Below are 12288 nucleotides of genomic sequence, written 5' to 3'. Positions count from 1 at the left end.
ACACACACACCTGTGTGCGTGTGTGTATATATATATATATATATATATATATATATATACACACACACACAAATTATTTATTTAAAAACTGTTTCATATTTCTGTGATGCAACATGGTTTCATTGAGGTGAATTGATCTTTTATTAGTACAAGGGCCCTTAGATTCTATTCAGATCGTTATAAAATGAAAACTGATACGCACCTTTCCCCCTAAATATTAACACATGTTCGAAACAGGAAATCTGTTATCAACAATTAAATTATTCTAAATGATACTTAGTTATGATCAAGACATGCAGTCCGTTCCTAATGACTCTGTACTTTCTTCGAAAGGGTCACTTGAGCGAATTCATCAGTTTATGTTACTTTGAACTCAGTTCTTCAATTTATTTTTATTTCGTGCATTGAATGGAACTTAAAATGGTAAAAGTTCAATCCACCTCAATGAAACCATGGTACGTCTCTGAAATATGTAACACAGTTTTTATATAAATTATTTGTATTTTAGCTCTCACATTTGCTATTGAGCACTTCATTATATTCTTCTCAACACATTCTGACTTTTATATATATATATATATATATATATATATATATATATTTAATTAGCCTGAGTGCCCGGAGTTGCCCGGGTGTTTGGAGGTTTGTTGCACACAAAAAAAAAAGTGGTAGTAGGCAGGCAGGCTCAAACGCATACTGCGAAGAAGGAAAAGAATGAAAAAAAAAAACCCTGACGTCTTTGCTGTTGCACCCATCACCAAACCAGAAGTGACGTATGTTTAAATTAAAGCTAGACAGTCAAGAAAAGCGGATGACTCGAAAATATCGGCAAAAAAAGCAACCCTCCCTTGTAGAAAAGTGCCCAGTTGGGGGTGAAGGAATTAATGTTTTTAGCCAATTTTTCTATATTTGTTGTCCGAAGGATCGAGCTTCAAAATGATACTGATCTCATGAAAATTGGTCGTCTCTGTCGAAAGTTTTAGACAGACGTACAAACATACATACATTTAAACAGACAGGTGAGAATAATATTATAGATGGCAGTCTAAAAATATATGTATGGTAACTACGGCTACACATAAACGTTTGTTTCATTGCCAAAGATAATCATCAGGTTAAGTATGTAGATGCATGGCTTTAATTGCTTTTATATCTAAGTAGTATTTACTCTAGCAAACTAACCAATAGATTTTATTGGTCTACTAGCAGGGAGGTGACTGACCTTGCTGGTCGTAAAATACACTTAAATATATTGTAATTCATACAGATTTAGTATTTATTATGACAGAGCCAATTCTCTATTGAATATATATTTGATGGACTTTCCTGTCAATTAAGTTGCTCAGAAATCCACACAGATAATTTGTTTATAGCAGTGAAGGCTTTGTGTAGAACCATCCACACTTTTTGATAATACTACTAACCTTTGTCCGTGCAGACAGCTGCTATGGAACAGAGTATACAGTAAATCGCAGGTTTTTACATCAGTTTCCTTCTCCTAGGTGCATGTCTTAACGAAGCCTGGAAGTGCATCTCTCCCGGTGAATTAATGCACCCCCAGATACCAACCTGGAAATTTCTACGACTTGGCGCAGTAGATACAGCGCCTAGACTTCCCAAATGGTCACCCATCTGGTACTGGCCAAGCTCAATGTTGCTTAACTTTGGTGATCTGGCAAGAACTGGTGTGTTAACGTGATTGTGCTGTATTTGAATATATATATATATTGCAGGTGATTAAATGACTTACTGACTAGATGGTTTTTTAACGACTGATAAAAAGTAATTTTTTGTATAGTTTGAAGTTTTTAACATTTGAAACTATACAAAAAATTGCTTTTTATCATCTTTTTACTATATATATATATATAGTCTGTTTAAATGTATGTATGTTTGTACGTCTGCCTAAAACTTTCGACAGAGACGACCAATTTTCACGAGATCAGTATCATTTTGAAGCTCGATCCTTCGAACAACAAATATAGAAAAATTGGCTAAAAACATTAATTCCTTCACCCTAACTGGGCACTTTTCTACAAGGGAGGGTCGCTTTTTTTGCCGATATTTTCGAAGGTCATCCCCTTTTCTTGACTGTCGAGCTTTAATTTAAACATATGTCACTTCTGGTTTGGTGATGGGTGCAACAGCAAAGACGTCAGGGTTTTTTTTTTTTTCATTCTTTTCCTTCTTCGCAGTATGCGTTTGAGCCTGCCTGCCTACTACCACTTTTTTTTTGTGTGCAACAAACCTCCAAACACCCGGGCAACTCCGGGCACTCAGGCTAATTATATATATATATATATATATAAAAAGTCAGAATGTGTTGAGAAGAATATAATGAAGTGCTCAATAGCAAATGTGAGAGCTAAAATACAAATAATTTATATAAAAACTGTGTTACATATTTCAGAGATGTACCATGGTTTCATTAAGGTGGATTGAACTTTTACCATTTTAAGTTCCATTCAATGCACGAAATAAAAATAAATTGAAGAACTGAGTTCAAAGTAACATATATATATATATATATATATATATATATATATATATATATATATATATAGTACTGATTTCAAAAGTTAAAAAATATGACGTGGGTGCCATCAGCTAGAATCAAAATCAAATCCTCTAGCGCTTTAGCTGCATTCCCTCATTTAGTGCTTTAGCCATGTTCCCTACCGTTTGAGCTAAATCGACAGATAAATAAGAAAGTAATAAAATTAAACCACTTCACATTTGCAATTAGTTTATGCATGCATAAATTAATTGAAATGTCGGCAAGCTGTAATGGACATTTTGCATTTCAACTTACCAACTTCTTTATGCGTTATTCATCCATCCAAACAAAGATTTTACTCGTTATAAACCATCCTTGGTGTATAATTACTATTTCCTGTTAATTTTAATGTTATGTGACCAATAGTTTAAAAGTTTATTGGCTAAATATCTACATAGACAGACACACACACATTCGCTGTTTTATTTATATAGATTACCTCATCTCCAGTTATTATTCTGATTGACCGATGGCAAACTCTCAATACATGCAATGTATTATGTCTATATATGTATGCTTATGGAATAATTGTATACATATATACTAGCAAGGAGACCCACATTGCACAGTATTGAATGAGGATCAACCAATGTCTAATAGTTTTATTATCAAAATCTGAAATTGGCTATTTTCCAATCAAATCAATTGATTGCCTGTTCTCATCAGAGACTCACGATGGTACACAGGAAGGAAGCTTCACATGGACACACACACTAGTTTCCACTGCACTATAGAGAACCTACTATTGATCTCATAAAATTATTTTTATATAATGACTTGAATTAAAGTCTAAAATGCAAAAATCAAGTATCATGGTTAAATTGGGCTCTAAACAGAAACATTCATCTAGAATGCGCCCCTGTCTTATAAAAGAATCTACTCTTGATTTTATGTCGGGCCATTTTGTTTGAGTGGCGATAATACTTCTGTAATGAACTTGTGATGTTAGGCTGAATGAAAATAGGAGGTATCATTTTTGGAATCCCCCTTGTAAGTAGATGTATATGATTTATAGGGCTGTGACAACAGCATATTCTTTTCATTGTTTTGACTCTCGAGTATATATCCGGTTATATTTTGTGTTTTTATGTGGAGTGATATGGTTCTCAGTTGATTAGCTGAGTCTGTGTTGGATATATACTCGAGAGTCAAAACAATGAAAAGAATATGCTGTTGTCACAACCCTAATGATTATCTGTACATACTGCTGTTTTCCAGGGTGTAATGAAGTAATTTTATTGTGTAGTACTTCTTAGACAACTGTTTCTCTGACTGTACCAACAAACAGAAATTTAAATGTAATGTGAACAAACATCTTGCTCTATTCCCTACTCAGATTACCACTATAAGTTTGGCCACTATCAAAGTAGGAATATTCCTTGTTTGGGACTGACATAAGTAAAAAAAAAAATGAAATAAAAAATAAAGAAAATAAATAAATTTAAGCATTTTCTAATTATGGATAAAAAAAATCAAAACCAGCAAGGGAAGTAATTCATATTTTTATTGAAGAATATTTAAAAAAAAAAAAAAAAATGTTTTCTCCCTTAAACGTAAAATTTCATTTATTTTGAAAAAGTTGATACATTTGGAAAAAAAAAAAAAAAAAAAAAAAAAAAAAATGTGCTGACAAAAATTACAAGAGAAACTATGATTACATTCCGGGCAAAGCTGGGTAGGTACACGAGTATTTCAGCCCATGAAGAAATATCTTCAAAAAAATTTTTTTTTCTTTTTTCAAATGTAATATTTACCTTTCACTCCCAAAGTAAATGTCAAACCGTACAAAAAAAATCTCTTAATCATCTGTGACCCCCCCCCCCCATCAACCTCCACCTCCACCATCCTGAGAGAAAACACGTTGAGGCTTGTTTGTTTGACTGTCTCATATAAAAACTTGGGATGGACTCTACATTGACTTGAATTTCAGGATGTGATTTATTTAACAACTAGCTGACCCTAGCCCGGCGTTGCCCGGAATTCATTGGTTCATACTCTGCGAAGCAGTATTAGTCCATAAATGATTGCATTAGATTTGATAAGCTTTGAATCAGCAAAGCAAATCTCATAAACTGTGATGGTATCCATTATCATGCAACATGCTGCCTCTTGGAACTCCTTTAAAATGTTAATGCTTCTTTTCAAGTATTTTATTTATTTCCTGAAAAGGTCAGTGCATAAGAATGAGCACACTTTTTTTGTATGGACCTTTGTTATGATAAGGTGTAGCAAATTAACTATTATGGTATCCATTTGATGCACAGTTATGGATTAATATGGATTAGTCGCCACAATACCACATTTACTCTAGAAGTTTTCTCAGAAACTACTGGGCCAATCTGGCTGAAATTGTGTAAGCAGCTTTGTTATAACAAACTGCAGTGAACTGAGTGTTATGGTATTTGTTTGATGGACAATTAGAAATTAATAGGGATTAGTACTTAATGCAAAAATTAGCTCAAATGTAACCATTTTGAGCCGTTTGGCATAAAGCACTTATTCTAAATAAACGGACCATAACTTTTGCCCGTTTTTAACGGGTTAAGAACTCCAGTAACTTATTTTCTCCTAAGTGAAAATTGAACTTGCATCCGGGTATTGAAATTTCCATAAATAGAACGGCCAAATCAAAGGAAGCAGAAGAATAAGGAGGGGGAGAAGAAATCTAGTATAAGTGATTGTTTCCAGGTCACGAATATATATATATATATATATTAGCAGGGAGACCCGACGTTGCCTGGGATTGAATGATGAGCCACAAATGTTTCACACTCCCATATTTTTGGTCCTGGATATGACCTTAAGCTATATTCGATGGTGAGGCCACAGCTTGCGGGCTTTGGGGAGTGTGGAGCCACCCTTTAATTGCTATTGCTCCCAGGTCCACTCTGACCCGGAGTGGTAGTACCTGTTAGGGTCCTAACTATGGGTTGAATAGAAACCGACTTGAAAAAAAACAAATATATTCTATTAAAAATTTTTTCTTCAAAATCACAAATAAAATAACCTGAAAAGGGTTGATATGTCATAAAATAAAAACAACCAACCAACCCATATTTTTATTGTCCTGTTCGTAGCACCATATAGGAAAGGGGGGGGGTGAGAAGTCACTCAACGAATTAATTGATTAATGGAAGACCACCCAACGATGCCTGAAACATAAATAGTAAACATAAGTGAAGTGTCTGCAAATATTGTTAAAATCGGCCATTTTTCAATCAAATTGATTGATTGCCTGCTCTAGTTGGGAACCCATTTTGGTGTCCAGAGAAGAAGCTTCACATACCTCCCCGCAGTGACTTAGTCCATAATACAATGCACTGTAGAGAACCTACTGTTGATTTTATAAGCTTACTTTTTATATATATTCAATGGCTTGAATTTAATTTTAAAATGCAAAAATCAAGTGTCATGTTTCAATTATGCTCTAAACAGAAACCTTCATTTCGAATGCGTACATGTCAGATCAGAGAACCTACTGTTGATTTTATATGCCTGGCCTTATTGCTTTTTTGGTGATAATGGCTTGAGTTAAAGTTTAAAATGAAAAAGCCAAATATTATGTTGCAATAGTGCTTTAAATAGAAACATTCATTTCGAACACGCCTCTATTATATCAAAGAGTTATTATTGATTTTTGTCAGGCTTTTCACGTTATATGGTAATAAAACTTCCTAAATGCGCTTGTGATGTTAACCTGTATACGATGTTAATTTTGGTCAAAATCGCCTGTTCCTTCTTTCATCGGATTATTACAATTATTTAGTGAATACATTTGATACAAAACCTATCTTAGAACACTGCCAAGCACAAAAAGTACTTTTGTGTGAAATTTCATAAAAATCTGCACAGCCATTTTCGAGTTCATAGGGAACAAACTCACACACACACACACACACACACACAGTTCTTTTTATATACATATATACTAGCAGGCCACCTGGCATTGCCCGGTCGTAAAATACACTTAAATATGATATTTTGATTATTGCAGAGTTCGTAGTTATTATTATATTATATTGAACCCAATATATAGTAATGATTTAAAAAGTTAAAAAAAGACTCGGGTGCCACAACCAAGAATCGAAACCAAAATGTTTAGTTTAAAAATTTACTTTTTGCTTTGACGTTAATGACTGTTCTATGAAGACATGTTTACAGCAAAACTAAAAATTAAAACATGAAGCAATAGCTATTACATTGTGCATACATATTTGTAATGCCATCGTTCGACCTTCACCTGGCAAATTTCATTTTTTTAATTTTCACACTTTTGCATCAATTTTCCCCAGCTAAAACTCAAATATAAAGTTTTGCATGGGTTCAAATACCCTATATATATATATATATATATATATATATATATTTGTAGACCAAAAAGTGATGGAAGAGTTTGGTAGGCAAAATTTTTTTAAACATATATGCATATATATATATATATATATATATATATATATATAAAGAGGTTTGTGTTTACTGTAACCTTTTTACGCAAATATTACGCAAGTATAAATCATGTAGAATATCTGCATTAATATAATTACACGTAATAGTTAACTAAAGATGATCATCCCATAAGAAAACCGAAAAATCTAATAAAGAATTAATTAAAATGAATTTTTAAAAGAATATGCAAATTAGTTAGATTTTTTGCAGATAAATGCAATTCCACGACTCATATATAACAAGGTTGTATTTTATTTAAAAAAAAATAGAAAAAAGTTTTTAATATGAATATCAATACACAAAAACAAAAAAACAAATTTTTAGGAGTATATATATATATATATATATATATATATATATGAATGGAAATTTATAAAAAAGAATACGAAAAGTATAAAAGCTTATAACTTTTCTTTATTCGTTTTCAATTGGTGACGTGCAGGAATACAAAATAATATTATAAAAAAAATTATATATATATGATACAACCTAATCTAATTTTATTTACTTCTGCAAGTGGTTGGACATAAGGTTAAGCATTAAGTTGAAAAGCCAGTTCACTAGGATTAACGCACTATGGCTCACAAAAATGCCTGAGCAGTCTCTTCGGTATTTACTAGTAAGGGAACCTCAGCAGTTGGCAATAAACTAACTCTTTCTTAATTAAAAGGTAAAATCCTCGGATGACACTGAACAGGACCATGTTTGAGCCCGACAGCAACAAAATCACTGTCAGACACATTGTTGAGAACGGATCTTTGATTGGTATGAAAAGTATAACCCTATTTAAAATTGTTAAATTCTTAAAAGAGAACACCTTAATAGTGATCTAATATTTAAAACAAAAAATATTACTTATCTCTCTACACTGGATTGTCAAAATCTTTTGATGAATTTTCCAGACTTCTCGCTGCACCCCCCACCCCCGAGGTTTTCAAATCTATGCACATGTGTTCTTCTTCTAATTATTCCACCATTATTTGGCATCTTAAGGTTTCTTGTCTTTGATATTCGATGCATCAATTCCTAATTCCAATGTGAGATTTCAGTTTCTGCTAATGGAGTTTTCATGTTCTTGGATAAATTTTAGAACCAGCGCCAAGGATGGCAGGGTGGCTTTATTAATGGCCTTTTAAAAATGGTGGTGCTCGCGGCGGCGATGTAGGTGGGAGGGGGGGTGAAAGGATCTTGCCAAGTTGATTTTACATTTGTACAAGCATTTCGATAAGAGGTTTTGTCTGTCAGGCAATCATCTGTTATGTTGCAGTTTGAATGGCGGTAATAATATGTGAACGATGTCTGCGTGAGATTTTTTTTTTTTTAGATACTCCACGCTACTCTGTAAGATGTTCTGTTCGTCTATTGATCCCATTTTCGTCATCAAACTTACAGATTGAATAGATGTATTTTGATTTAATAAAACTAAATAAAAAAAAAATTAAAAAAATCTGATTTACAATAAAAAAAAAAAAAAAGAAAAAACCTAAACGGAATATTTAATTAGAAAATCCTTTTTTTTTTTTTTTTTTTTTTAGGGTATATCAACATTTTTTGAATTATTACACATGAAATATTTTATGCTTTAAGTTCTATATATATTCAAATATTTATTCATGGTGTTTGGTTTGGTTGTTTTGTAGAGGAAAATTGTTTTTGGATTTGCAGATCATGATTGAGTTTTGGAAAGGAAAAAAAAAACCTATCATCAATGCTTGTTCGTATTATTTGGAGTCATCGAACTACTGTTCTCATGTTAAGTGTGATTTTTACGTTTCGGTCGATGTAACCTCTGACCTTCCTCAGGTGTATTTTTTCAAACTCAGGAATGTTTCTGTCGAACTCGGGAATTTTGTGAAAATCACACTCAAGATTAGAACAGTAGTCCGATGAATACAAATAATATGAATAAGCAATCAACAATTCAGAAACCTCAATGTTTGTATTTTAGGTCAGGAAGTCCCCTATCTTCAGACAGCCTTATCTGGTTGCACCAATTATTTAATTAGAAACGAATCTAAAAAAATTATATAAGAAATTGTAAGCATTCATTCAAAATTGATTCAGGGAATATTTTTATGGTTTCTCTATTTCATGTATTTAAGGTGTTGTATGTATGTATGTATGTGCGTGTATATATATATATATATATAAATTTTTTTTTTTTTTTTTTTTGGATACCACGTTAGGAATAGACAAAAATATTTTTGGAAAGTTTTTTATTTTTTTTATTTTATTACAACCTTACATACATTTGTTTCAGTCCCCAGTGTTGGCATATAAGAATATAACCGTTCATCAAATTATAATTTGCAGAACTTGGGTCTCATCAGCACATAGAGAAAACAAATATTTCCAAAGTTTCACAGCCAATAAATAGGACCTTTCCAATTAACACTATTCATTTTTTTATGTCTCAAAAAAGAGAAAGTATTTTTATTTATAAATTACTGTGTGTGTGTATATATATATATATATATATATATATATATATATATATATATATATATATATATATAATGTGTTTTAGTAGAGAAGATGCGAGTGCCCAATTAAATGTGTATATACATACATTTAAAACAAAAAACTATACATCAGTTGGAGCATATTGAAGTTCATCAGAGTATCAACTGAATAGATTCATTTGATATCTTTAGCCTTGTGTGCTGAGTTTCTAGTGATTCCGTGAAGGTATCGGTAAACAATCAAACTGATGTGTCGTGTAAATTAATAGAAAGTTACGATTCCAGTAACCGTGTCTTTATTTCTAAAAAGGTTATTTCTTCATGAACCATTTTGTTAACACTTAAGCAGCCAGAATACAGTTATATATCCTGGTTCGTCAATTAGTGAAAAAAAAAAGTATCCCTTCGTATAATCTACAACATTTTAAACTTCGGTGTAAATGAATATAATTAGTGAATTTTTTCTATAGTTTTATATTATTTGATGACATTTTGGATTTCTTTGAAAAATAGGGGCCACATATTTTACCAAAATGATGCCATTTTAGTTTCATATAAAATTATATAATATATATATATTAGTGAGAATGTGTATGGATATGTGAGGATAAGTCTCAACCTATGTACTCAACAAATTTTTGATCTCCAGACTTGAAATTTGGTATATAGAGTATTCAGACATGTGGAAAACTTTTTAATCAGTTTTCATCTGAAAAAAGGTTACTAAGGAGTCAAAATTGGTACTTGGGGTAGGGGGTCATCAGATTTTTATCTGTTTGTCAACTGTTTCACGACTGTGCATGTGCAAATCATTCATATGACAGCTTTCTTATATTAAGAATTAAGAATAAGTAGGTTTGAAAACACTTTATAAAGAATGTAGCAAGCTAGCTTAATGGCTATCGTACTTACTGTCTTTAGGTTTTGGTTTCGATCTCAACTTAAGTATTTTAGAAAAAAAAAACAATACTTGCATGTACATGTCTCAGTTTCTTTTCGTTTTTTTTATTCGTTTTTTTTTTTTTTTTTTTTTTTTTAAGAATTAACATTACGTTTAATACCGGAGAAACGCTAGGTACATCAGTGTATGTATGTATGTATGTATGTATGTGTGTGTGTATATATATATATATATATATATATATATATATATATATATACTCCATTTTTATTTTTAGTTTTTTTACTGTCATATCTCGTGCATGCACAGATATTTGAAGGTGTTTATCCAATTTTGCCTCCATCCATGAAACTTTTCCAAATCAAATCCCATTTCTACATTATAAACAGATTCATTGTCATATTTTTTTTTATTAAGATGAGCTTTTTCAAGACTCTACGGTGCCAATGTTGAAGAGAAAAGACTGCCCACAAAATCTCTTTTGTGTTTATCCCAAGTTTGGAATGTGAAAGAAGGAAGCCAGGAGTGGGTCTGCCTCCTGGTCTCTTTCCAAGGTTATCGGGTTTCTCCTGATTTATGGTCTACTCTGATATTACAAACATTCCCTCTGCTGGTGAACGCACCATCTCCACCAATCTGTAAACTATTTATAAGGTGGTGCCATCCCGTTTTTGGTGCTTTCAGAAAAACCAAAGTGTGGGTGGCCCAAAGCATTAACTAATCTTCATGCGATGGCATTCGCATATTAATGCAAAATTTAAGGATTTAATAATTATTTTTTTAATTATCTATATGTGTTTCATGTTTGTATGTGCGTTTTACAAAAATGAAATCATCCAATCAGCGAATCGCCCTGTTGGCAGGGCCACAAATTCGCCAACAACAACCCCATTCAAAGGACTAAAAAATCTCCAAAACAGGTCCACCTGTAGATCATGGGTGGTGACTCGTTATGCTTTCTAGTAGTTGAGCCTTTCTTCTACTTGGGTGAGACAGTCGCGGTTACCACCTGACGAAAGCCAGAGGAATAGTTGGCCGAAACGTCGTGAAACAACAACTAATAAAGATGAGAATAATAGTCCGCAATAAATAAATTGATATAATACTCATCTGAATAATGAATTCCAATTAAAATAATATTATTAAAATAATATATATACCATTCGGTACTGACCCGACCATGGAAGATCAGATAATAAATAAATGTGGATTTATAAGATAAAAAAATTCAACCTTGATTGCCCTTCGCAGTTGATAGAGATGTTAAATCTCTACTGTTCCAGATAAGAATTGTCTGAAGATAGCGGTTTCAATCCTACCTAAAGCCAGCCAGAGACTTACTTGGTGAAAAAACGTGGTGAGACGACAACAACTACGGATGACAGTGATTGCTGAGAATGCAGTTAGAAGATTCAAAGTTCCTATTCCGTCGCGGTTACCACCTGACGAAGGCCAGAGGAATAGTTGGCCGAAACGTTATGAAGCAACAACTAATAAAGATGAGAATAATAGTCCACAATAAATAAACTAATATAAATAATACTCATCTCAGTAATGAATTCCAATTAAAATAATATATATAATAAATATTTATTGATTTTTAAAATACGAATGAAGCTAAAATCGATAGATCATCCTTCACAAATGTAATTTTATGTTTAGGAAAATATCTGCATATTTAACGTGTTTTTTTTTTTTTTTTTTTTTTTTACTGAAATCGTCGAAAATAACAATTCCATAATTAAATATTTAGGGATTTATAAAGAATCATAATCGGGGAAAAATATTGGAATCGTCCCATCACTAGTATTTACCCTAACAGGCAGACATTATTTCCAAAAGAATATTAGTATACAACAATCATGTTGCAAGTGAAACAGTGATTTTTCAAAGTGGTGATTAGAAATAATAAAACGCTTATC

The 12288-nt window shown here is 32.1% G+C and overlaps 1 protein-coding gene across 3 annotated transcripts in view; it reads left to right on the top strand.

Moving 5' to 3' along the window:
* Positions 1 to 12288, top strand: part of LOC145266412 (uncharacterized) — a 792722-nt gene that overhangs the window by 572894 nt on the left and 207540 nt on the right. The gene's annotated exons all lie outside the window — the stretch shown is intronic.

Source organism: Euprymna scolopes, chromosome 41, assembly GCF_053919585.1.
Source record: "Euprymna scolopes isolate OS-2025 chromosome 41, ASM5391958v1, whole genome shotgun sequence".
NCBI classification, from domain to species: Eukaryota; Metazoa; Mollusca; class Cephalopoda; order Sepiida; family Sepiolidae; genus Euprymna; species Euprymna scolopes.
This window is presented reverse-complemented; position numbering and strand designations above follow the sequence as displayed.